At 46.0% G+C, this 22818-nt stretch overlaps 1 protein-coding gene across 2 annotated transcripts in view; it reads left to right on the forward strand.

The window, feature by feature from the left end:
• The first annotated feature begins 3268 nt into the window (after nt 1-3268).
• Nucleotides 3269-22818, forward strand: part of LOC118124878 (zinc fingers and homeoboxes protein 2) — a 77954-nt gene continuing 58404 nt past the window's right edge. The window contains exon 1 of one of the 2 annotated variants that reach the window (XM_035183073.2): nt 3269-3482. The gene's annotated coding sequence lies outside the window, so the exon portion shown is untranslated. Of the gene's footprint in view, nt 3483-3642; nt 3964-22818 lie in introns of those variants that run through there. The other variant, XM_035183071.2, reaches the window with a different exon arrangement.

The raw sequence follows: 22818 nt of genomic DNA on the forward strand, positions 1-22818 counted from the left end.
GCTGCATGTGAGAATCAAAATGTCAGAGTGAGAAGCTCCTGACGTTCTGCAGAGTTCCTCCAGCCAGGCCCCAGGAGAGCTCTGCAGAACGTCAGGAGCGTTCTTGGTGATTGGAGCCGACGCTGGTGTCGATGTCCTGAAAACAGAAGCACGTGATCTCTGCAGCAGAATAAAACGGTAACGTCCTGCGTCCGCCTGCTGCTCCACCATCACCTGAACTCCTGCTGTGTTGTTTCTGTGTGAAAGAGAAACTCAGCAGATAGTCAGGACCCAGTTCTCTGGAGTTCAGCTTGGGGCTTCATGCTGGGAGATGTTGGCCCCAGAAGGATCCGCCTGTTGGATGGAAGACCCTGAACTTTTATTCTTCTTTTCAGTTGCGACACACTATGGGCGGTGCGCTGCTGCCTCCTGCTGGTGGACAGCCAGTTAATCTCTTCTCGGGATGCAGGTTAATTCCTGGGGGGAGCAGACAGGAGCCTCCATGTCGGTTCCAGCTCTGAACTCAGACCAGTGAGCAGCAAGAACAAAAAGCTGCTGAGTCACTGCGGATGATCAACAGCTTCCTGTCAGTGTATTGATTCTGTGTTTGTGCTGTAAACCTTCCCAACTCAGCGTCTGGACTCAAACCTCCAGACTCACTGAGTTTCATGTGAAACATCACGTCTCAGGTTCGGCCTCATTATGTTTTAATCAGAAGTGATTCCTCAGGATTGTGTTTTAAAAACATACAGTTCTTATAGCACAGTAAATATTTGAGTGTCTGTAAACTGCAGCCACTCTGTCAAACCTAACCCCCGCGGCCCAAAGTGCTGACACCAAATAATGACTTTCAGTTTTTCCTTTTTCAGGCGACTCTATTTGATTAATTGCAGGACAGAGTCCAGCCGCTGTCTTCAGGACAAACCAGGGACAAGTCACAGCGTCAGAGACACCTCCGAGCTGAAAACTGCTTTCACTTCTATGAAACCTGCTAAAAGCCTCGTTGTATTTCTGATGTCCTTCTTTTAATTGTCACTCTTTTGACAGATACATGATTTCTTGGACTCGGTGATATGCAAATCCTCTCCCAGGATGTGTCACACATTTTCCTGGACTGAAAAATTCAAATGATGCTGGCTGGTGATTAGATGTGATTAAAAACACAATGAGGTGTTTCCTGTGGTTGGCTTCAGCTCTTCTGCTTTTTGAAGCTCTGGGTCACTGAAGCTTTTCTCAGTTCGCTGTGTGACAACAGAGAGACACAAAACAACAAGAAAGAGACAGAAAACGACCACAAAGAGACAAAACAAACACAACGAGACACAAGATGAATCCCAAAACATAGAGATGCAGAATGAGCACAAAGAGATGCCAAACAAACAGAAAAAGACGACAACACGTGTGCGTCTGCAGTGTTTGAGTGTGTGTCTTGCTCCAGAGTGGGAGGTCTGTGAGTCGTGTTGTACACTGACGTCCAGTCGTGAGGCAGGAATCCTGTTTGTCTGGAGACAAACTTTCCTTTTCACCTTCCTGGTGTTTTTGTCACAACCTTTGTTGCCTCCGAAGCGTTTTTTCTGCTCAAATGTGTGACACTGACGCCTCTGGATTACTATTTTAAAGACTATTTTAAGCCTTGAGTGAATCAGTTTTTAACTTTTGTTGCTAAGCAATGTTGGCCAAAACTCTGCCTATTGGCTAGAGCTGGCACTTTTGCCTGGCAACATTACCTGATTGTGTATTCTGGAGACACTGGCAACAAGCGCTTCCAGTTGCAGAAAAAAAACTCTTCTGCAAAGATGGCTCGGGCTGTGGCGTCAATCTTACTGTGAAGGGCCGGCAGTCTTTTTACTGACGGGTCCCTAAAGGCATCAGATCTCAGATTAAAGACTGTGTGTGGTCATATTAGAAATAATTAGTTTACTCAGTGAGCAGCTTCTCCAGTGAATTTGACTGTGAATGAACTCACTGGCAGCTCGACGCAGACGTCTGGTTCAGAGCACGAAAAGCTGCTGCTGCAGAACCAGGGTCCAAATACAAGATCTGAACTGTAGGGGGGGTGGGGGAGGGGGAGGGCACGTCAGGATGTGATGCCTTTACTGCAGATGATGTGAAAACACCTGCAGAGCTGCCTGCTAGTCCAACGCTTCACATGGTTTATCCACAAAAACATGGAAATTACAGCGTTTCCTTTCTGAGCAATAAATGCTGAGTCACCAAAACGTGGTGAAATGACAGCATTGATTTGAAACATCATTAAACTGTGTGGATTCACTGAGGAGAGAAGTTTCATATAAACATAATGTTTAAGTCCCAGCGCTGCACTGGAGCAGGAAACTACATCAAATACATCACCTTGTTATTTTTACAGCAACTCAATGTGTTCTACGGACGAAATGTAAAATACAAAAAAAGTATTTGAGACTAAAATATTTGTTAAATGTAATAACAAAACCCATAAAATACTTAAACAGATTGAAATACTCTAATTAAAATGAATTTAAACAAACACATCGACAACAATATGTCTGAATTACACAGTAAACGTTCCTATCATGACTAATGATAACGGAAGTAGAGGTTAAAGGTCACAGAGGTCACCGCTCCGACGGAGTCATAAAGGATCCACGTTAACCCGTCAGGGTGCAGCTCCGAGTCGCTCCTGTAGATGTCGCTCTCTGACTCCTTTTCTCGTTCGCACTCTAACTTCGTCTCGTCAGAAAACTCGAGACCGATGAAAGTGTCCTGAGAGGACAGAGAGGACAGAGAGGACACTGACACCGGGGGTTTAATATAGCATCATTCAATACAGGGGATAAAACAGCGATAACACTAACCAAACTCAACACAACAACTGTAACAACACAAGAAGGAACAATGTGAACTGAAGAAACACAGTGTGCCAGTGGTGCACATGTAGGAAGCTGGAAGCATGGATAGAACAGGGTTACAGAGATGATAAGATAAGATAAGATAAGATAAGATAAGATAAGATAAGATAAGATAAGATAAGTTAAGGTGAGATTGTCCTTTATCACTTCCACTATGTGGAGATGTATCGTGTTGCAGCAACAAAGAGGAACCAGTGAAACCCACACTCAGTAAATGTGATAAATAAGTTAAAGACACTTTATAAAGAGCAGTGAAGAACCGGCAGACACACGCACTGTCCGCAGAGTTCACGCGGGGTCGTGGTGCACATGTGCCGCACACATGACTCGTCCCGCTCGTCGGCTGCTGCACTGCGGCTCCTGCGCGTGAATTCAAATAAACTGTGAAATGAAAACAGCTCGAATAGAAACTGGTTGTTGTGCAGCTCCAGGATCAAACAGGTGCTTTAAGGGAATTAAAACATTATTCATTGTCAAATCATTTCCCCTTTTGCAAACACCCAGGTTGTGTGAATCATGGTGGATGAACAGTGAGGAGCGTGATGGGCTCCGCTGCAGCAGGAGCAGCAGGAGAAGCAGGAGCAGCAGGAGCAGAAGGAGCAGCAGGAGCAGCAGGTAAAGTGGATAAAGTGGAGATAAAGTGTGGTGCAGGAGCTCCGGGGAGGCTGAGCTGCGGGAGGGAGCCCGCTCCCCCCCCGCCGGAGCTCCGTCCCCGGCGGAGCGGCGCAGCTCGGGGGCTGCAGCGCGGGGCAGCCGCGGGGACCCGGGGGGGCGGGGCTGCAGCCTGCCCCGCGCCCCTCCACCGCGACCCGGCCACTGCGGGTCCGAGCCGCCGTCAAACTTTTGTGTACATCCGCACGTCACCTGGACTCGGACATAAATTTGGCATCCTATGCAAATGTATGCTGACGTAAAAGATCATGTGGTTGTAGTCGTCGATCCCCCCTATGAGCAGCGAGCAGGTTCCACTGTCTTTAGGTTAGCTATGCTACAGTCTTTACTGTACCCGCGCTAGCTATATGCGCCCCGCGCCGCCCGCTCCGGATCCCGGGGAATAACCGCCTCGCCGCCGCCCGCCGCCGGAGCCTCCTGTCAGGTAGGACACGCGGGGAACTTCTCCTGTGTTTAACTCCGCGGAACCGCAAAGTGACCGCACGGCTGAAGTTATTACCGCGGGTCGGGTGCAGCCTGACTAGCCGCCTGGCTGTGGGAGAGTGTCCGCGGCCAGGCTGCCGCCGCCGCCGCTGTTAGCCACCGGCCGCCGGGGCTCCGTGCCTCCATCCCCGCCGCTCAGACGGGGAACCACCGGGGGAACCTCCAGCCCGGAGGTGTGTGTCTGTCAGGGAACTTTACTGGCAGCGTGGCGGCTCTGTGCGCCTGTTTATGGGGATAGTTGTCAGACTAGTGGATGTCATCCGGTTCGGGCTTTTTCCTGGTAGTCAACTTTCGCCCCCTCCAGCTCCTCCACCCCCGGTGAAAGTGCACAATCCGCCCGGCGGAGCTAGCCGCTAGCCCGCTAGCCCGCTAGTGACGGACGGAGCTAAGGGCTTTAGCTTTAGCCTTCACCCGCTCCAGCGGCGCGGAACGTGGCTGGATGTTGTGCTTCGTGCCGGGGGAACGCGCTTGTTTTGGCCGGCTCCCTCTCCCCGTCTGCCCCGCTCCGAGTTGCCGCTTCCCCGCTGAAAACCACCCCGGCGTGTGCCCTGCCTGCCCCGGTGTCAGGGCAGCGGTGGCAGCGGGGAGGCGGTGCTCGCAGCGCCGGGGAGAGTGTTGTTGTTGCCGCGGTACGTGCGGTTCAAACGGGGCTAGCTAGCAGACAGCCAGTCTGGGTCATCTGAGGTGAAGTCAGCGGCTGTTCGCAGACACGCTGCCCGCTAACCGAGCCCTTCCACCGGGGCTGCACTCCCCTCCTGCCTCCCCCACGTTCAACCGCTTTTCACGGGATTGTTGTAACGTTACAGCCGCTTTTTGCTCAGTTTTCTGGGACAGAACCGGGACAGAACCGGACCGGAACCGTGCCCGCCGGTTTGACTTTGACCGTTTTACACAGAACCGACCCGCAGTCGAACGGTTCGAACAGTTTAATGTGAAGATCCACGAGCTGGTTTCATACTGTAATGGAACCAGTTTAACTGCTGGTTGTGTTGGTTCACAGCAGCTCTGCTGTCTGGTGAACACACGCTGACTTGGTGCCAGTTAATGTGGAACTGGTTTCATACTGGTTCTTATGGGAACACGCTCGGTTTCTAAAGTGGTTTATAACAAACATATATAAATACACTTTTCAGTTTCATCACTTGTATGATTCTGCAGAGTTTCTATTTAAAAGCTGATGTAGTTTAAACTGGTTTACTGGGAACTGACTCACTTTGTACTAATGTGTCATAAAGTGGAAACAGCAGCTTATTGGTTTTTAATCAGATAAATAACTGGTCTGGTTTTGGATCTTTTACGTTTAACAGCAGTGTCGTTTAAAGACGTGAAATGAAGGTGAGTTTGTTGAAACATGTTAATGAACCAGTTTAACTGCTGGTTGTGTTGGTTTGGCTCAGAGGACGACTGGTTGTCTGGTGAGCACACATTGACCTGGTGCCAGTTAATGTTAAACTGGTTTTATACTGGTTCATATGGGAACACTCAGTTTGTTCAGTGTTGTATAAAACCAGTTCATGTGCGATCAGTGTGTATTAGAATTAAAAATACACTTTTCAGTTTAATCACTCGTATGATTTGAGTGCGTTTCTATTTAAAACCAGTGTAGTTTAAACTGGTTTGGATCAAACAGACTGTGTGTTTTGTTCAGGCGTACTGTTTGTGTCTACGAGGAGAACTTGGTGTTATATTATATATAAATTCCTTTCTGATGACTTTCCCCTCTTTTCCAAGTTCATCCAGTTCGTGCTCGACCCAGTTTGTCTTCCCAAATCTCGTTACATAAAAATCATGAATAATTAGGTGTGCCTTGCCAGCCAGCCGGCTTGGGCCATATACACGGAAACGCTCGACCTGTGACACGAGTCACAAACTACTGACTTCATGATGATGAAGATGATGAAGATGAAGATATTAAGAGTGGGAGTCTGTTCTGCAGCTGGAGTCTGTGGCTGCGGTTTGAAGGACGTGCAGGAGGAAGGTTTCTGAACAGGTGTGCAGACGCCGTTTGGGCAGGTTGTCCCTGACGGTGACTGAAGTGTGTCTTGGCTCTGGGAATCATTGGACAGGCTCAGATTTGGCAGCACCTCCTCTTCCTCCTCTTCCTCTTTCTCCTCCTCCTCCTCCTCCTTTTTTTCTATACTGCCCGGTGACAGCGTGAACATCCACCTCCTCCCAGCTGCTGCACTGTACGTTCAAAGTGTGTCAGATTTTTTAATATTATCTCCCTCTTGCGTGTTCTGGTTTCTAATCACATTTCCTCTCCCATTGACCGACTTTTTTTTTTTTGTCTCATATTTTTGCTGCCATTGTGTTGCCGCCGTGTCAGGCTTTTTAATCCTATGATATGGATGCAGGGATCAGTCAGTCATGCTGCCAGTCTCCAAATCAGAGCACGCTCGCTTGCTCTCTGGCTGCTATTTATTTGTCACAAACGCCAACACCACACACACACACACACACACACACACACACACACACACACACACACACACACACACACACACACACACAGCTCTGGTGCACTCTCCTTCCTCGCTCGGTGACTTCTCCACACACGCTCACACTTTCTCTCGCTTTTCCTCTTCCTGCTCTGACACGCTGCTATTTCTTTTGACACACACTCGTGTTGCCGGGTTCCAAGGAAATGCAGCTGTGATTTGCTGTTGCCACCTGACCTTTCAGCCCAATACACACACACACACACACACACACACACACACACACAGGCTCCAGCAGTAGTAAGCTTTTATTTCACCCTTTAGATTCTGCACATCGTTGGTTTTTATCCCTGAAAATTGCACAACGACACATGTTTTTTTTTTCCCGTTTTCGAAATAGACCCATTCTGCGTTTGTGTTGCTGTCGATGGTTTTCAGTCATGAGGGTTTATGAAAGCTATACGAGCCAGAGAGCGCGCGCACACACACACACACACACACACACACACACACACACACACACACACACACACACACACACACACACACACACACACAGCAGAAAATGCAACAGCTAATATCACACACACTCTTTGTTGCTCTATCAAACTGATATTTATTTCCCGCACATGCAGAAAGCCTGCATGACAGCTGCATCTTGTGCACGCACATACACACACACGCACACATACACATACAAGCACATACACACACAGGCTTTGTGTGTGTGTGTCTTTGGGAAAGAACAAGCCTGTCAGGTTGTGCGCGAGTGAATGAAGTGGCAGTGAGTGTGTGTGTGTGTGCGTGCGTGTGTTAAATCATTGGGGAGTATGGGCTGCTCAGAAACTGTGTGTGTGTGTGTGTGTGTGTGTGTGTGTGTGTGTGTGTGTGTGTGTGTGTGTGTGTGTGTGTGTGTGTGTGTGTGTGTGTGTGTGTGTGTGTGTGTGTGTGTGTGTCCACCTCCCTCGTTGCTGGAGCTCTTCATGGGGTAACTCCACACACACACACACTCACACACTCTGTATTAGATCTGCACGGCTGCTGTTGGACCAAACCCGACTTCCACGTGGACTGGGAGGCTGGAGGCGTGTGAAGTGAACATGATCAGATTTAACTGTTCACTCCTCCACATGTAACGAGCTCTTATCTTCGGTTTTCTTGTCGCTTGACGTCTGTTGGACAGATTTGATCTGTTCATCTCTCCAGTTTTAGCAAACTGCACAATCTGCTTTTCTTGTAGTATAGATTCTGTTTCCATTAAACACGGAAATCTTTATGAAGTTATGTGCAAGTTCAGTGCACGTTTGTTCTTTACTTCATGGGGATTTCCCTCTGAACTTGTGGTTATTCAGATGGATGCACTACGTTTATTGTCATTGCACAAGTACGAGTTACAAAACAGAGAATTCACTCAGGAAAAAGACAAATTCCTTTAAATATTCCTATAAAAAATTATAAATATAACAAGACACATCTGCTAACGTGGAGGAAGAAGGTCTCCGACCTGTGCAGCAGCCATCTTGGCAGTTTGGCTTCACTTTGGGGATTTGTTACAGTGTAAAATGTTCTGTCCCATGTGGTGTTGTCTCATGGAGTTTTAAAGAAACCTCAAATCAAGCTGCTCCTTTAATCCGTTGTTGGATTGAATCTCCAGCTCCACTCAGGAGCTGATGTTCAGGCTCCGATGTTTGAATCAGGATTTCACAGAAACCACAGAACACGTGTAAAGAAGGAACACGGGTCAAAGAAGAACTCTGGACGTTTCAGAGAAGATCCAGGAATTTGTTTCTTTTACATTTGGATGTTTTTGGACATTTTCACTGATTTCTCAGAGAATAAATCACGGATCTTGTTGAAAAAGAAATCGTTCATATTTAGGGAACTGATATTTCTGTGATTTGCTGCAGCCTGATTGAATTCACTGATATTCTTGCTGTTTTTCTTTTTCTGACGTTCTCGAACTCAAAGCTCCGATCACTTTTAGATTTTCCAGCAGGAGAGAGAAACCTAAAAATATCAAAGATTCGGAGGACTTGAACCGAGGGCTGCTCAAGATCCGAGTTTGATTCGAACATTTTAAACACGCGTCAGAAAGCAATCGTTTGAAAGCTCGTTTTCATTTACAGCTTTGAAATTCTCCTTTTTGTTAACTCAGTATTTAGACACTTGTCTGGACAGAAACAGAAACCGCCTCAGAGACCGGGCGGTGAAAACACTGATCATTAATTCATCTGCGTCTCTCGTCTATTTTACATCTGGTTCTTCTTATCGGTGAAGTCAAGGATCATCTCCATCGGGCGAGATCAGCCGATTGTGATCAGCAGCTGATTTATTTCGAGCATCTCTATCGATATGGTTTAACAGCGTCTGTATCTGATGCGTCTCCTTCTGCGAGATGAGATTTAATTGCTGCTGTTGTATCATTAATCCCTCTCACCCTGTTCCTGTGTAATGGAAACGTCACCTTAATCTGTCCTGCTGAAAACTATCGATCTCCTATGACAACAGGATTATTAATAGTGATAGTAATGGAGTCGGAGTGAATTGTGCTCCAGTGGCGTTTCCTCTGTGCCAAGAATAACTGGGGGAGACTCTGAACACTTGTAATTGTTTGAAATGTTTGGCAGGTGGAGGCCAGATTTTTAGGATATTGAACACTGGCACAAAAAAGCAGATTCAGTCCAAAAATATCAGCGTGGACTTCTGCTCGGGTCAAAGGGATCCTCTCGCTCTCAGTTTACTGTAAATCCGACTGTCGCCTTCCTAAAAGCACAAACTGAGCCGGGATGAAACCGAACTGAAACGCAGTGACAGGAAGAATCAAATACAGGAGAAATGCTAATGAGTTATTTTTGTTGCCGATGAGATAAAACGAGTTCTGGCGACTTGTCATCTTGGAGCTCGGTAAAGAAATTAATATTAATGTATCACGGAAAATAAAACGGTGGGACTTGTGTCGTCTGCAGGAGGCGCGGCGCAGAGAGCAGGTTTCTCTCCGGCGCTGCAGGGAGCCGCCCGGCCGGTGCACACACGGTGAAGAGTCTGAAACCAGCACCGACTAATACGTCCACGGGTTTTTTAATAGCTGCAACTGTTGTTTCCTCGCCGGGATAATAAATCAGTTTGACATCGACCTGGAGGTCAGCCCCGCCCACACCAGTGGCGAGGGCGAGCGGCTGAAACGCCACAGTGGGAGGTCAGGTGATGTCAGATGTGGTGGAAATTAATATTTATACTATTAAATCAAACGTACATGTAGCAGCCTGTGTTTGAGCCACGATTGTTTTATTAATTTATTGATCGTCTCATTCAAGGGGGACGTGAACTGAAAACCTTTTTTAGTGCTGAAATAATAAAATTTACATTCATTAGATTAAATTAGACATTAGGTTTGTTATTAAACCACAGAAATCTTTGGGGAATCGTAAAATGATGTGGATTCAAATGTGGCTCAACTCCTACTCACAAATATTTTAATTTAGGGCAAATTCATTTGTATTTAATCTGTTTGTAGAAAAGCACCCGTGCAGTGACAGCGGAGTCAAATGTTACTAAGAAGTAATGGACGGAGGTGGTGGAGCAGTGAGGGATGATGGGAGTTGAAGTCTTCTTCCTTCAGGGGCTTTTATCTGGAGCTGAATTCTCCTCCGAGGTTCCTCTTCTCCAAGAGGAGACGTCTCTGAGGGGCAAACACAGGGTTCAACATATAGAGTTAAAAATATAGAGTTAAAAATATAGAGTTAAAAACCACCGAGATCTAAAAAGTGTATCGTAACAATGCGACTTCCAACTGGATAAAAAGTCACTTCTGACTTCGACAGACGAACAAACTGACACATGCACGAAGACGACTCGTCACCAAAGGAAACGCTGTCTTTATAAAACCAGATGTCCGAACACAGGTCTGGTTGATTTGAGATCATTTAATGTATAACAGTTTGATATTATAGATTTTTAACGATGCATCGTCTGCATATTGGATGATTTTTTTAAAAGAACAATTCTCAGCTACAGATATAAAATAATAAGTAAATAACCAGGTTGTTAAATATTATTCGTTTAACTAAAAAAAAAAAACATCATTTCCAGGAAACTGCAGGAGAAATAAAACAATGTCTTTCATTAGAATCTGCAAAGTGTCATTTTGACATAACTTACTGAACGTCCTTAAAAACATCGGCTTCTGTTTCATGCCGTCAATCATCCGGTGAAAGTAGGTGCCACTTTTTTTTGGGCATCCCATATTTAGAGCGTAACACTTCAAAAGGTGTGTGTGTGTGTGTGTGTGTGTGTGTGTGTGTGTGTGTGTGTGTGTGTGTGTGTGTGTGTGTGTGTGTGTGTGTGTGTGTGTGTGTGTGTGTGTGTGTGTGTGTGTGTGTGTGACTGCGCACATTATTTAGATTTCTGTTTTCTTAAATCTCTAAGAAAGTCATTTTTATTCATGAAGAGAGAGAAGAATGCTTATTTCCTCATTAAAACCTGCAGCGTGTGTTTCTCAATTACTCAACACATGAGTGACCAGCGGCTCATCAGGTAAAACACTGTGATTTGCAGGAGCCCCCATGTCTGGATGGTTAATTTGAACCGTGTTTCAAACCCTCATTTATCCAGACAGAGCTCGCCGAGCACGCCCCCCTCCTCTTTTTCATCAGTGTCCTCATTGAAATTCATGCGTTTCCTCACGTTCACACCTGGGGGCCGGCCCCCGTAACACCAGCGCTCCTCATACTCTCCTCTGTGGGGAGGACGCCGCCTTGCCCAAGAGTACTCCGGCACTATTTGCTGAGGCCGAGGAGGTGATCCACGTTTCCCCAGCTGGTCCGCCGCTCTCCAGACGAGAGGCAGCTTGTGATTGTGTTTGACGGCAGCTGAAACAAAGTGAGGAGCTCAGCTGCTCCTCTAATGAACAGGTCAACACCGTGCGGCAAGAAAACCTCATTCTCCGATTCACCAGGAGAAATCTGCCATATTCAAACTGACTCTTAAATATCTCTCTGTGTGTGTGTGTGTGTGTGTGTGTGTGTGTGAGCGGTTCAAGGTTATACATCATTTGTCTTTGGTTTGTCTGGTTTTTATTTTGTTAGATTTTCCAGAATTTACACACCCCTCTTATTGTTTTCAGAACAAAAAAAATTCTGAAAATCTCCATATGTCTGCATCTCCTTCGCCCGGTGATACCACAAAGCATTGTGGGAAAAGTGGACATTTTGTGTACTTTTAAATGAACCAAACGTCGAAGAGTTTCTCAGCTGAACAGGGAGTAGTTTGTGCTGAGACTCTAAATCGATTGGAAGTGATTTGATAATCTAATAATCATTGACGTCATAAAGGAAAGAATCTCTTTTCTGTTTCATGTCTCAGTCACTTGATAAAGTTTCAGATTCGACTTAAGGTCAAAACACATTTGAAAGATGTTTTGTTTCTAAGAAACAAGTGACGGATTCATTCATCATGAATCATATGAATTTATTGACTCGTCATGGAGCTGAAGTTTTCTTAGCGAATAAAGAAACTGATGAATTATAAACTGAATTATGAAAAACAGATCTCAGGCCACTTCTCATTTTTTAATAATTAAACTAGATTATTATTATTATTTCATAAATTTTAATTTGAGTAAATCAAGTAACTATCAAATGTCAAATAAATGACATCCCATAATGACTGTATATAAAGACGATCACTAAGAATAACAATAAATCATTAAATCTGCAGAAACGATGGTGTAATGAAATTCAGCCTCTTTTTGTAGCAGGACTTTAGAGCCCCGTTTGGTGTCTAATGTGAAAGCTATTACTCTAATAACATTATAATTACATATCATTACTCAGCTAAGCTCGTTAGATTAAATAACATGATTCAGTGTGAACCCAAACATCAGGAACAGCTGCTCTTCAGAGAGAGAGGAGCACAGATGTTTCCCAGCTCCTCCGCCTCCTGAACCTTCCTCAGACCTGAAGAGATGGAAGATGATTCCATCCTGAAGAAAAGAGAAGAGGAAGAAATGATAGAAAGATAGTTCATGTATGATAGATGTCATTTTTTGAATTATTTTGGAATAGAATTATAGTTTCTATCTTCATTTTGAACTGATTGAATTAGTCTCATCCTGCTTCCTGCTGCGCTCTAAATTTTAGGAATCTGGAGCCCTCGGTCTCCAACACAGACACACACAGACACACACACACACACACACAGACACACACACACACACACAGTGTAAACAGTCGTTTCTTGGCTGCAGCCCTCCGAGACACACAAAAAGCTCAGTTTCAAACCAAGGAGCGTTTCTATTTAAGCAGCGTTTCCAAGAATCAAAATGTAGTTTTAGTCTGGTTCAGGTGGGAGCCGCGGCGGGAGGAAGGAAGCAGCGGCGGTTTCTTCTTGCATTGCAACAACATGGCTAAATAAAGTGGGATGTCACCCAGTAGAGTGTGAACTCCGCTCGGGCCCAACCGGCCCTTTAATTCAAACAGGGATGTGAGGTCACTGCAGAGCTGCACGTTCAGATCCACCAGGTCTGATTTATGTATCATCAAGAAACACTTGAACAAAGCTCAGTGAGATAACTCCTGAATCTGAGAGGCTTTAACCTTTGGTGGTCATGTCTGTATTTATAGTGTATGTCTGTCACCTGACCTGGATCAGTGATGTCACCTGTTGGTGACCTTTAGTCACGTCGGACGTGTGTTTGAACTTTAGTCTTCGGTGTTTGCCGTTACTTTACCAGTAACTGCCGACACACAGTGAAAACAAAATGGCTGAATTCTTGGTTCTTTCCAGGGTATTTTTACCCAAATGTAATTCCAGCAGTCAGCCAGTGGTCATGAAATCCTCAGGGAGCTGTGGTTGGACTTTATCTTCGAGGTCACGTCATTGTGCTTCTCTGTTTCTTCCCTGCTCTTTGTTTTGAAGTAGTGGAGCCATGTTGTATAAGGACAGAGCAACGTGGGGTCAGACTTTATTCAGCCTGTCCCTTCAGTCTCAACAAAGCCCTGCTTCTCCCGAGGCGTCGCAGCGAACCTGCTGAACGTGATACTCCCCGACGGAGGCTGCTTCATCTCACATGAGAGAATCCGTTTCAGACGCAGGCGCTGAGGACGTTGCTCCACTTTCCAAACCGTCCCGTCCACCTTTAGGAAGGGAAGCTGTCGTGCAGACTTAAATAACGTCAGGGGAATCTAGGTTGCAGTTCCACAATCGATCGTGTAACCTGATCAGTTTCCTCTGGGTTCCTCTGAGCTGCAGGACTCTGTCCGTCCACAGCCCAGGATCACATGTGACTGCTGGTTTGAATGAGACGATCTTCATGTGTGACAAACGATGGGAATAAAGGAGCTGGTTCTTAGTTCATGAGATGTGTGCGTTCACTTCAGGTGTGATCAGGATCAGAGAACACGGGGAAACCTGACGTGTCGACAAAAACCCTTCATCGAAACTCTCATAAACATTATCACCAGAGTTCGGTGAAGTCAGCAGCTCCTAGTTCACTGAGCAGAGTGTGGAGCTGTGACATGAAGAAACACAACCTGTGTGTGGAGCTGTGACATGAAGAAACACAACCTGTGTGTGGAGCTGTGACATGAAGGAACACAACCTGTGTGTGGAGCTGTGACATGAAGAAACACAACCTGTGTGTGGAGCTGTGACATGAAGAAACACAACCTGTGTGTGGAGCTGTGACATGAAGGAACACAACCTGTGTGTGGAGCTGTGACATGAAGGAACACAACCTGTGTGTGGAGCTGTGACATGAAGGAACACAACCTGTGTGTGGAGCTGTGACATGAAGGAACACAACCTGTGTGTGGAGCTGTGACATGAAGGAACACAACCTGTGTGTGGAGCTGTGACATGAAGGAACACAACCTGTGTGTGGAGCTGTGACATGAAGGAACACAACCTGTGTGTGGAGCTGTGACATGAAGGAACACAACCTGTGTGTGGAGCTGTGACATGAAGGAACACAACCTGTGTGTGGAGCTGTGACATGAAGGAACACAACCTGTGTGTGGAGCTGTGACATGAAGAAACACAACCTGTGTGTGGAGCTGTGACATGAAGGAACACAACCTGTGTGTGGAGCTGTGACATGAAGGAACACAACCTGTGTGTGGAGCTGTGACATGAAGAAACACAACCTGTGTGTGGAGCTGTGACATGAAGGAACACAACCTGTGTGTGGAGCTGTGACATGAAGGAACACAACCTGTGTGTGGAGCTGTGACATGAAGGAACACAACCTGTGTGTGGAGCTGTGACATGAAGGAACACAACCTGTGTGTGGAGCTGTGACATGAAGGAACACAACCTGTGTGTGGAGCTGTGACATGAAGAAACACAACCTGTGTGTGGAGCTGTGACATGAAGGAACACAACCTGTGTGTGGAGCTGTGACATGAAGAAACACAACCTGTGTGTGGAGCTGTGACATGAAGGAACACAACCTGTGTGTGGAGCTGTGAGAGCAGCAGGACACCGGCCACCCTGCAGAGCGGCAGTGTGTGCAGGTATTTGTCATAGTGACCTGTTTGTGTGTGTGTCTGTGTGTGTGTGTGTGTGTGTGTGTGTGTGTGTGTGTGTGTGTGTGTGTGTGTGTGTGTGTGTGTGTGTGTGTGTGTGTGTGTGTGTGTGTGTGTGTGTGTGTCTCTCTCTGGATAAAGAGTCGTTAAAACGCACTGAGGGTCAAAGCAGGACACGGTCAGCCAGAGGAAGTGCAACCTTTTCAAAATAAGAGCACATGTTTAGAAAGAAGGAAGTCGTCTCTTGGACGAGGAAATGTTTGGTCGACTGTGAGGTTATCGTTGGTCTCATCTGTTTCATATTCAAAGAGACTTCATAGTTTCTCAAAAACAAAACATTATTTAAATTTAAGAACTTCGGCAAACACCTATCTGCTTATTTAAAAAAATATATCCTTGATTCTCAAAATATTACTATTTATACTGATAATATTATATATTATATTACTAAATTATTAAAGACTTTATTTCCTTGTTAAATTAGGACTTCATTCTCCATCTTCTTTGATGGGTTACAACTTTATTCTTGTAATTTCTTTCATTAAATTACAACTTAATTCTCGTAGTTCTACGACTTTATTCTGGTATTATTATGACATTCTAGACTCTCATGTATTTCCGTCCTATGGCCCAATGCTGCCTGTTTGTAGGATCTTTTCTCAGATTCATCATAAACACGATGAAAAGTTTAGTTTCAAAGAACTTGAACACGAATGTATTTGTCTTTGTCATTTTTAAACCATTTCAGCTCCATTAAACTGTTTATATACTTTGCAAATGTTACTGGAAAGATGACAAATGTAAACTTGGAAGAAAAACCATCACACAAACATGATTCTTCCTCGACTGTGTTTGAGTCTGTGTGATGTTTTCAGACTGGAGACATGAGGAGGTGTCAACTTGGGCAGAGAGCAGCCGACTCAGGCTCGTTAGTTTCCTTCTTTACTTTTTAATGTGGTAGAAAATTCCACGTTTTGGTGAAGCGCAGACAAGGCGTGAACCTCGGGGACTATTTTTAGCCGGCGGCGGCGCAGGGCTTGCACCATCCTGCCATTTCTCTGCCTGACTCATCACCATGACAGGAAATGAACTTCTGTCTTTCTCCACCGGTCACAGCAGCAGATGGTTTTTCAAATCCACCAGCCACCCTTTGCTCTCTTGCTAGCCAAATTAATTTCATTTAAATGAAGAACATGCAGACCTCTGAAACGCTCGGTTTCTTGCCAAAATAACAAAATCACCAGGAGCAGCAGCGCAGCAGAGAAATCAGACAGATGAAACCAGAGTGAACCGATGTTGCCTGGTGGTAAAATCACTTAATGCTCAACAGAAGGCAGATGATGTGGTTCTGTTGGCGGCGTCAGAGCGCGACCTCCAGCGAGCACGGGGGCGGTTGGTAGCTGAGTGTGAAGCAGCCAGGAGGAGAACATCCAATTCTGAGGTCCGGGTAATTTGCTGAAAAACGATCTTCGCGTATCTGATTCTTGAGCGAGGAGCGAGACATGGATGAATCCGTTTGGCATCAGAGCTAATGCAGGAGTGGAGCCGTAGTGGTGAAGGTAAAACTTTCGATTGACCAGCCGACCTGCGCTCCCACATTCAATGGGCTTTCCATCAGCAGGCTGATCAGGCTCAGAGCTCCACTGTGAGTCACTGGTCCGAGCACCTGATCCAGATCCTTCTGGGCTCCCTCCAATGGAGGTTTTCCTGACACTGGGAGGAGACCCCGGGTTAGATCCAGGAGCCACTGGAGCGATTACCCATCAGGTCTGGGAACGCCCCAGCAGGAACATACTGGTGGGGACTGGGACCTGGAATGATGAACCTGCCGTGATCTGACCCTGGGTAGGTGGAAGAAAAGGGATGGAAGGAGAAGTCACGAATTTGCACCAAAAACAAATCAGGCAATCTTCTACTTTGATGCTCCAGTTAAATTTCACCATTGTGCATTTGATTCATATTTCTGCCTCTTTTTGTGTTCCAGAGTCGTAAAAGTTAATGAATCTCGATCGGGTAAAAAAAGCTCGAGGATTCAGAATTAGATATAATTGAGAATAAACTCAGATAACAGAACTCTGGCTGGGATTATAAATGCACAACATATTAAAGGGATCCTTCAAATGTGGATGTATTCCAACTATTGTTTCCATTTTTTTGTAAAGAATTGTAAAAACTCTGGTTCCTATATTAATTTGGGGTTCGTAATGTTATTTGAGACTCAGCAGTTTGGTTATGACTGTTGCACTAATTCAGATTCATCTTGAGCAGTAATCACACGCGCACACTATTTGAATATGACCTATAATACTGTCATTGGACATATTCATGTATTATTGAGGCTCTGAAGGAAACACCTTCATGGATTTGTCCCGACATTTAGTGAAGATAAAAAAATGAGGACTCGGCAGAGGAGCAGAATTTGAAGGTCTGAGCGAGGACTCCTCGGTCTGTGACCAGCTTATAAAACTGTTCTTCATCATTTCAATCCTCTTCCTCCCGTCTCCTCTGAAATGACCTTGCCACTCCAGTCAGCACAGTCACTCTCCTCCGAGTGTCGGCGGCTGAAAATTCATCTGTTCAAGAAGTGCCCTCACATCTGCCTCTTCCTCCTCCTCAGTCTTCCTCCCTTCTCCAGTTTCTGCTCCTCTCCTTCCCCTCCCTCATCTCAGCTTCCTGTCTTTCTCTCTTTTTCACTGTATTGTGACTTTCACTCTGGACATTTGCACTGAAACCTTGATTTCAATGATTCAAGCTGGATTTAAATAGTTAGTTGATGAGTTCACGATGAGGCCACATCCTCTTCCTGATTGTCACCGGTCACATGCCTCCCAGCAGTGATGGCAGGGCATTTGGTTTTGACACCTTGTGAATTAACGGTAACGAAGCAGTTGGTGCCGATCAGGTCCGTGTCTCCTGTGGTCCCGGTCCAGCTCCTCGGGGTTTAGCTCGGAGAAGGGTCCGGTTCAGGTAGAGTATTTCTGGGTGTTTCCGGGTTCGGGCACAAACGTTGGCACCGTGATGAAGACGGTTTCTGGTGATGAGCTGGAACACTCGTCTGGACAGAGTGTCGCTGTGAAGGAATCAAATCCGCTCTGCCATTGTGATTCCTGTCTTTTTCTCTGGAATGAATTTCTGCTCGGATACCTTTCCCCGAGGTTTTCAAACATTCTGCCCCCAACTCCTCCTCCTCCACTCCTCCTTATTTTCCCACAGTTCCCTGCTTCACCTATTGAACTCAGGCACCAGCCCAGGAGTGGAGCAGGGGAACGGCAGGAATGTGGCTCCCAGTTTGAGCTCAAAACACAAAACAAGGAAGGCAACGCTCCAATGGCCCGCCTCCCGGGAGTCAGAGCTGCGTTCTCATTGGCCGAGTGCTGTAGGCTGACCACAGATACACTGTCCTCATTGGCTGCTTTTGCATCTTCTTTCCCTGCTGCACCCCAGCCAATCAGAGCTTGCTGTGTGTGTGTGTGTGTGTGTGTGTGTGTGTGTGTGTGTGTTCACTCTGATCCGTACCGACAGCACCGTCTTGAGTCTTGCCTGGTTTCACCAACAGCATTGTGGGATAATTATTCCTCAGCTCATGGACACTGCCCCACATTAGCTCCTGTTAGCTTCTGTGCAGCCACATTAAAGCTGTCGCACTGCACATTAGCATCGCTGCATTATTGCCATAATTAAAAAAAGCATCGTTAAACTACACGAGGCAGGAGATATTGTTATTGTGATTCGCTCTGTTCTGTGCGGCGCCGCCTCGAAACCAGGCCGGATGAACGGCTATAGGCCAACACGGCTATTATTAGACTTCATCCTACAGGGGAGCATGATAAAGATAAGTCGGGTCAGTCGGCTGCGTCATCTGGGACGCCGGCTGCTTTTTGATGTCACAATGCAGAGACTCTTCCAGGGTTTGTAACGGGGGTAAGCTGGGAAACCAAATCCATCAGCGAGAGAAGAAGCTTTGACGAGACGAGGTCGAGGTTCGGAGAGAAAGTGTGAAACACAGAATATCACGGAGTCTCCTCCTGCCTGGCTCATGGGCATGTTTGGATTGGCAAGAGTTGATGAAATGTTGGATTAAGTCCACTCCTGTTTCGATTCCAGTTTATTTATTGCATAAAAATTAAATTACAGACAGGTTATTCGTTTCTGGTTTCTCAGCAACAGAGTCTCCGAGGTATCAGAGAGGAGTCAGAGAGTCTGTGACGGGTCTGAAGAAAAACGTCTGCAGCACATTTGATTCAAATGTGAGAATTTAGTGTAGGATAGGATTCACTTTTTTATTAACATGGAGTTAATAATTCTTCATAATCCATTGGGACCACAGGGATTGCATCAGTTTATTTTTCAGTGGTACACTTTTAACCATGAACATAACCTGACCCCCGGGTCAAAGCAGTAATGCACTTTGCCAATAACCAGAAGAATTAGAGAATGAGTCTCTCTCTCTTTGTGCATTTGAATTATTCAAATGTACGAGTCATTTATTAGTTTTTACTTGTTTTAGGGACAATTGTATTGACTCATTTATAACAAATACTTATTATCAACGGATTAAACCTTTTCCCAACCAGGGAGTTCAGGTGATCAGCTGTTTGGAGAAACGTCCCCTGAGGATCTGGGCCTTTGAGCGTTAGGGTTAAATGTCACGTGTGTACTCGTCATGTTTAGAAATACATGTTTTATCGTTGTGTTGACTTTTTGCATGATTGTAAACTAAAGATACAAATCGCAGGTTTTAGTTTTCTCTTTATCTCTCAGCAACATAAAACCAATTTATTGAAGAAATATTACAAATTATTTCACTTTTACATTTTAAAAGATATTTTGACTTAATTGATTTCTGTCAACAAATGAAACCTTGCTGGAGACTATTTTTAGCTCCAGCTCCCCCCCCATCAGCCCGTTGCATCCCGGCCTCGTCATCTCCTCCCTGAAGACGATAAACATGTTGAACGTCTCTTCACCATCTGCCTTTCACGCCTCGCACCATCTGGCGACGTGCGGGGAAACAGAATGAACACTTGCAAATTTAAGCTTTAGTCAGAACACGCTGCTGCGGGGAAACGCTTTAAGAGCGACGACGTGTTTAGGTTCGCTCACCGATGACGCTCGATGCCGACGGGCGAAGCTGGAATCTCAGGTCGGTGAACGAACAGACTCTGAAACATCAACGAACAACTGTGACAAAGTTCTCAACCTGGAGTGAAGACGAGTGGATGAAGGTGGGAAGTGAACTCACTGATGCTGCAGAGGAAGAAAACTTCTGATTGCGAGTATTTGCTCTAGCGCCATCATCAGGCCACATTTTTAATTTGTCCCACAATTTGGTTTATGAACAAACACTCGTAAAACCAATGAATCCCCGTCAGCCTTAGCTGCTGCTAACTAGCAAGTGTTAGCATGCTAACATGCTAAATATAGATGTTGATGCTGCAGTGACAGTAAAGTGGAGCCGTGGACTCAAGGTCCCACCCACACATGCTCTGGACCAATCAGGAGTCAGTCTCAGCTGCCAATCATGACGTCTCAGCCTGTTTTTATATCATCAAATAACTAATAAAAACCAAACTGATCAGAATCCTCACGAGGATCAGAGAGCGACCGGCTGATGGAGGCTGATGGAGGCTGATGGTTTCATCAGTAGATCAGTAAGGTGTGAACACATTCTTCTCCGGCTCGCCCTCTGCACAGTAGAGTTCGAGCCGTGGGCGGTTTCAAACGGGGACAAGTTGCCGGACTTGGAAGCCGACTGGAGTTCGGCAGCGGTCGGATCGGGTTTCTCTTTTCCTGGTGGGGCAGAGAGGTATTTGGTTGGAGCCCGGCTCCTCCACTCATCTGCATCTTATTTGAATTTCCTGCTTGCATAATTCCTGGGTTAATGGGGAACGGCTCGGCACTGCCACAGCTGTTTTGCCTTTCCTGCCTGGCGAGAGCGGCGCTCACACAGCGAGAGGAGGGGGTGTTCAAGAAGAGGGAAAAAAATCTGCAAGTCATGTGGTGCAAAAATACAGTACAAACAATGTGTGATCCCCGAGGAGGAGGAGGAGGAGGAGCAGGAGGAGGAGGAGCAGCAGAGTCAAACATCCATCCACTCCCAGCACCACACCCCCTCAGCACTGAGCATGTTCAGACTCCTCCCCCCCCTCCTCCCCCTCGTCTCTGCTGTAATTGGTCGGTAGCAGCCTCTCGGGCAGCACCACATTGCACCAGACGGACTTCAACCAGCCGCATTAGTCTGCTTCCACATTCACAGGCCTATTAGAGGCTGTTTGTTCCCTCATTAGTCGGCCCGAGCTGGAGTTTGAGCCACAGCTGCCATAACCACTGTCAGAACGCCAAGTGTGCCGGAATGCGTGGCGGTGACGTGGCTGACAGGTGACTTGGTTTCCCTGGTCGGCTGAGGCCCGAGGCTCCGTTTGTTCTGAGCTCCTGGTTTTTAGATGCTCTGTTCAAAAGGTCTCAAAACATCTCAGCTCCAGGGCCAAATCATTATAATACGGTTATTTAATTCAGATGCTGAATGTGTTTTGTCCTTGTGTCAGTCGGTTGCTTGTCTGTGGGTTGAATTTGACTTTAAATGGGTTTTATGATGTGATTTATATTATTTTGACTCACAATCAGAAACCATTAAGCTAATGTGACAGATTTCTAAAGCGTTCATTCTCTGCTTTTCGTTCTTTATCACCGACTTTCTTCTTTTTGTTCACGTCAAAGCTCCAAGTGACAAAGACCAAAGTTCTTCTCTCACAGCGTCTACGTCATGTAACGTGCACGTCTACGTGTTACCGTGGTTACAGGGATGTTAACAGCTGATCAGGAAGCTATTTCCACCACACGCTGACCTTTAATTGATTGATTGGTGAAGTGATGGGCTTCTTATCTGGGTTCGTCCTCCCACAGTCTAAACACACGTAGAGTAACTGGTCTTTGTCTCTGACTGTTGAACCTGTGATACGCTGACGAGCCCCCCCCGCCTGCCCCCCGCCTGCCACCCGCCTCTCACCCAATGTCTGCTGGGATCTGCTGCCTCCAGCCCCCCCCCATGGCCCTCAACTGATAAACTGCAAAAATCATGTAGATAATAGATGGATTATACTGTTAAATTCAAACAAAGGAACTGTTCATCCTGCAGTGTGTGTGTGTGTGTGTGTGTGTGTGTGTGTGTGTGTGTGTGTGTGTGTGTGTGTGTGTGTGTGTGTGTGTGTGTGTGTGTGTGTGTGTGTGTGTGTGTGTGTGTGTGTGTGTTTGACGGTGAGCTCGGGCACACCTGCACAGCTGTAATACAATCAATGAAATCTTATTAGATGTTTTCACTCTGTGAGTGTGTGTGTGTGTGTGTGTCTCTGTTTTATTACTTTCTCAGCTGGTGGGGCAGACGCCCCCCCCTCCAGTCTTTATTCAGCCCGTGGTCTTTGTCCCGTCGTGTTATGAGCTCGGCCGAGCACCGGTCATCCCGACATATTGAGTCGTCTCCACACGAGACCCGTGGCGTCCTGCATCAATAACACATCAGTAATGAAACGTGTCTGTGAAGCTGCTCATAGTCGCTTGTTGGTCTTTGCATTGAGGTTAAATCAGGTGTGAAAACATCCACACAACACATCTGGATTCTTTAAGCTACTTTTTAGTTCTGATATTTTCTTTAATTTCTCAGAGAATAATTCACGGATCTTGATTAAAAAAACCCTGATATTTATGAGTGTGTGTGATTTGGGATCCAAATGAAAATCCAGACCTTGTGGATTTAATCGTGGTTTGATAAGACGTCTGTTGGCGTCGGCACGCGCTCTCCTCAGTAACATTCTAGTTTTATAATAGATTTAAGAAAGAAGC

Source organism: Hippoglossus stenolepis, chromosome 17, assembly GCF_022539355.2.
Source record: "Hippoglossus stenolepis isolate QCI-W04-F060 chromosome 17, HSTE1.2, whole genome shotgun sequence".
Taxonomy (NCBI): Eukaryota; Metazoa; Chordata; class Actinopteri; order Pleuronectiformes; family Pleuronectidae; genus Hippoglossus; species Hippoglossus stenolepis.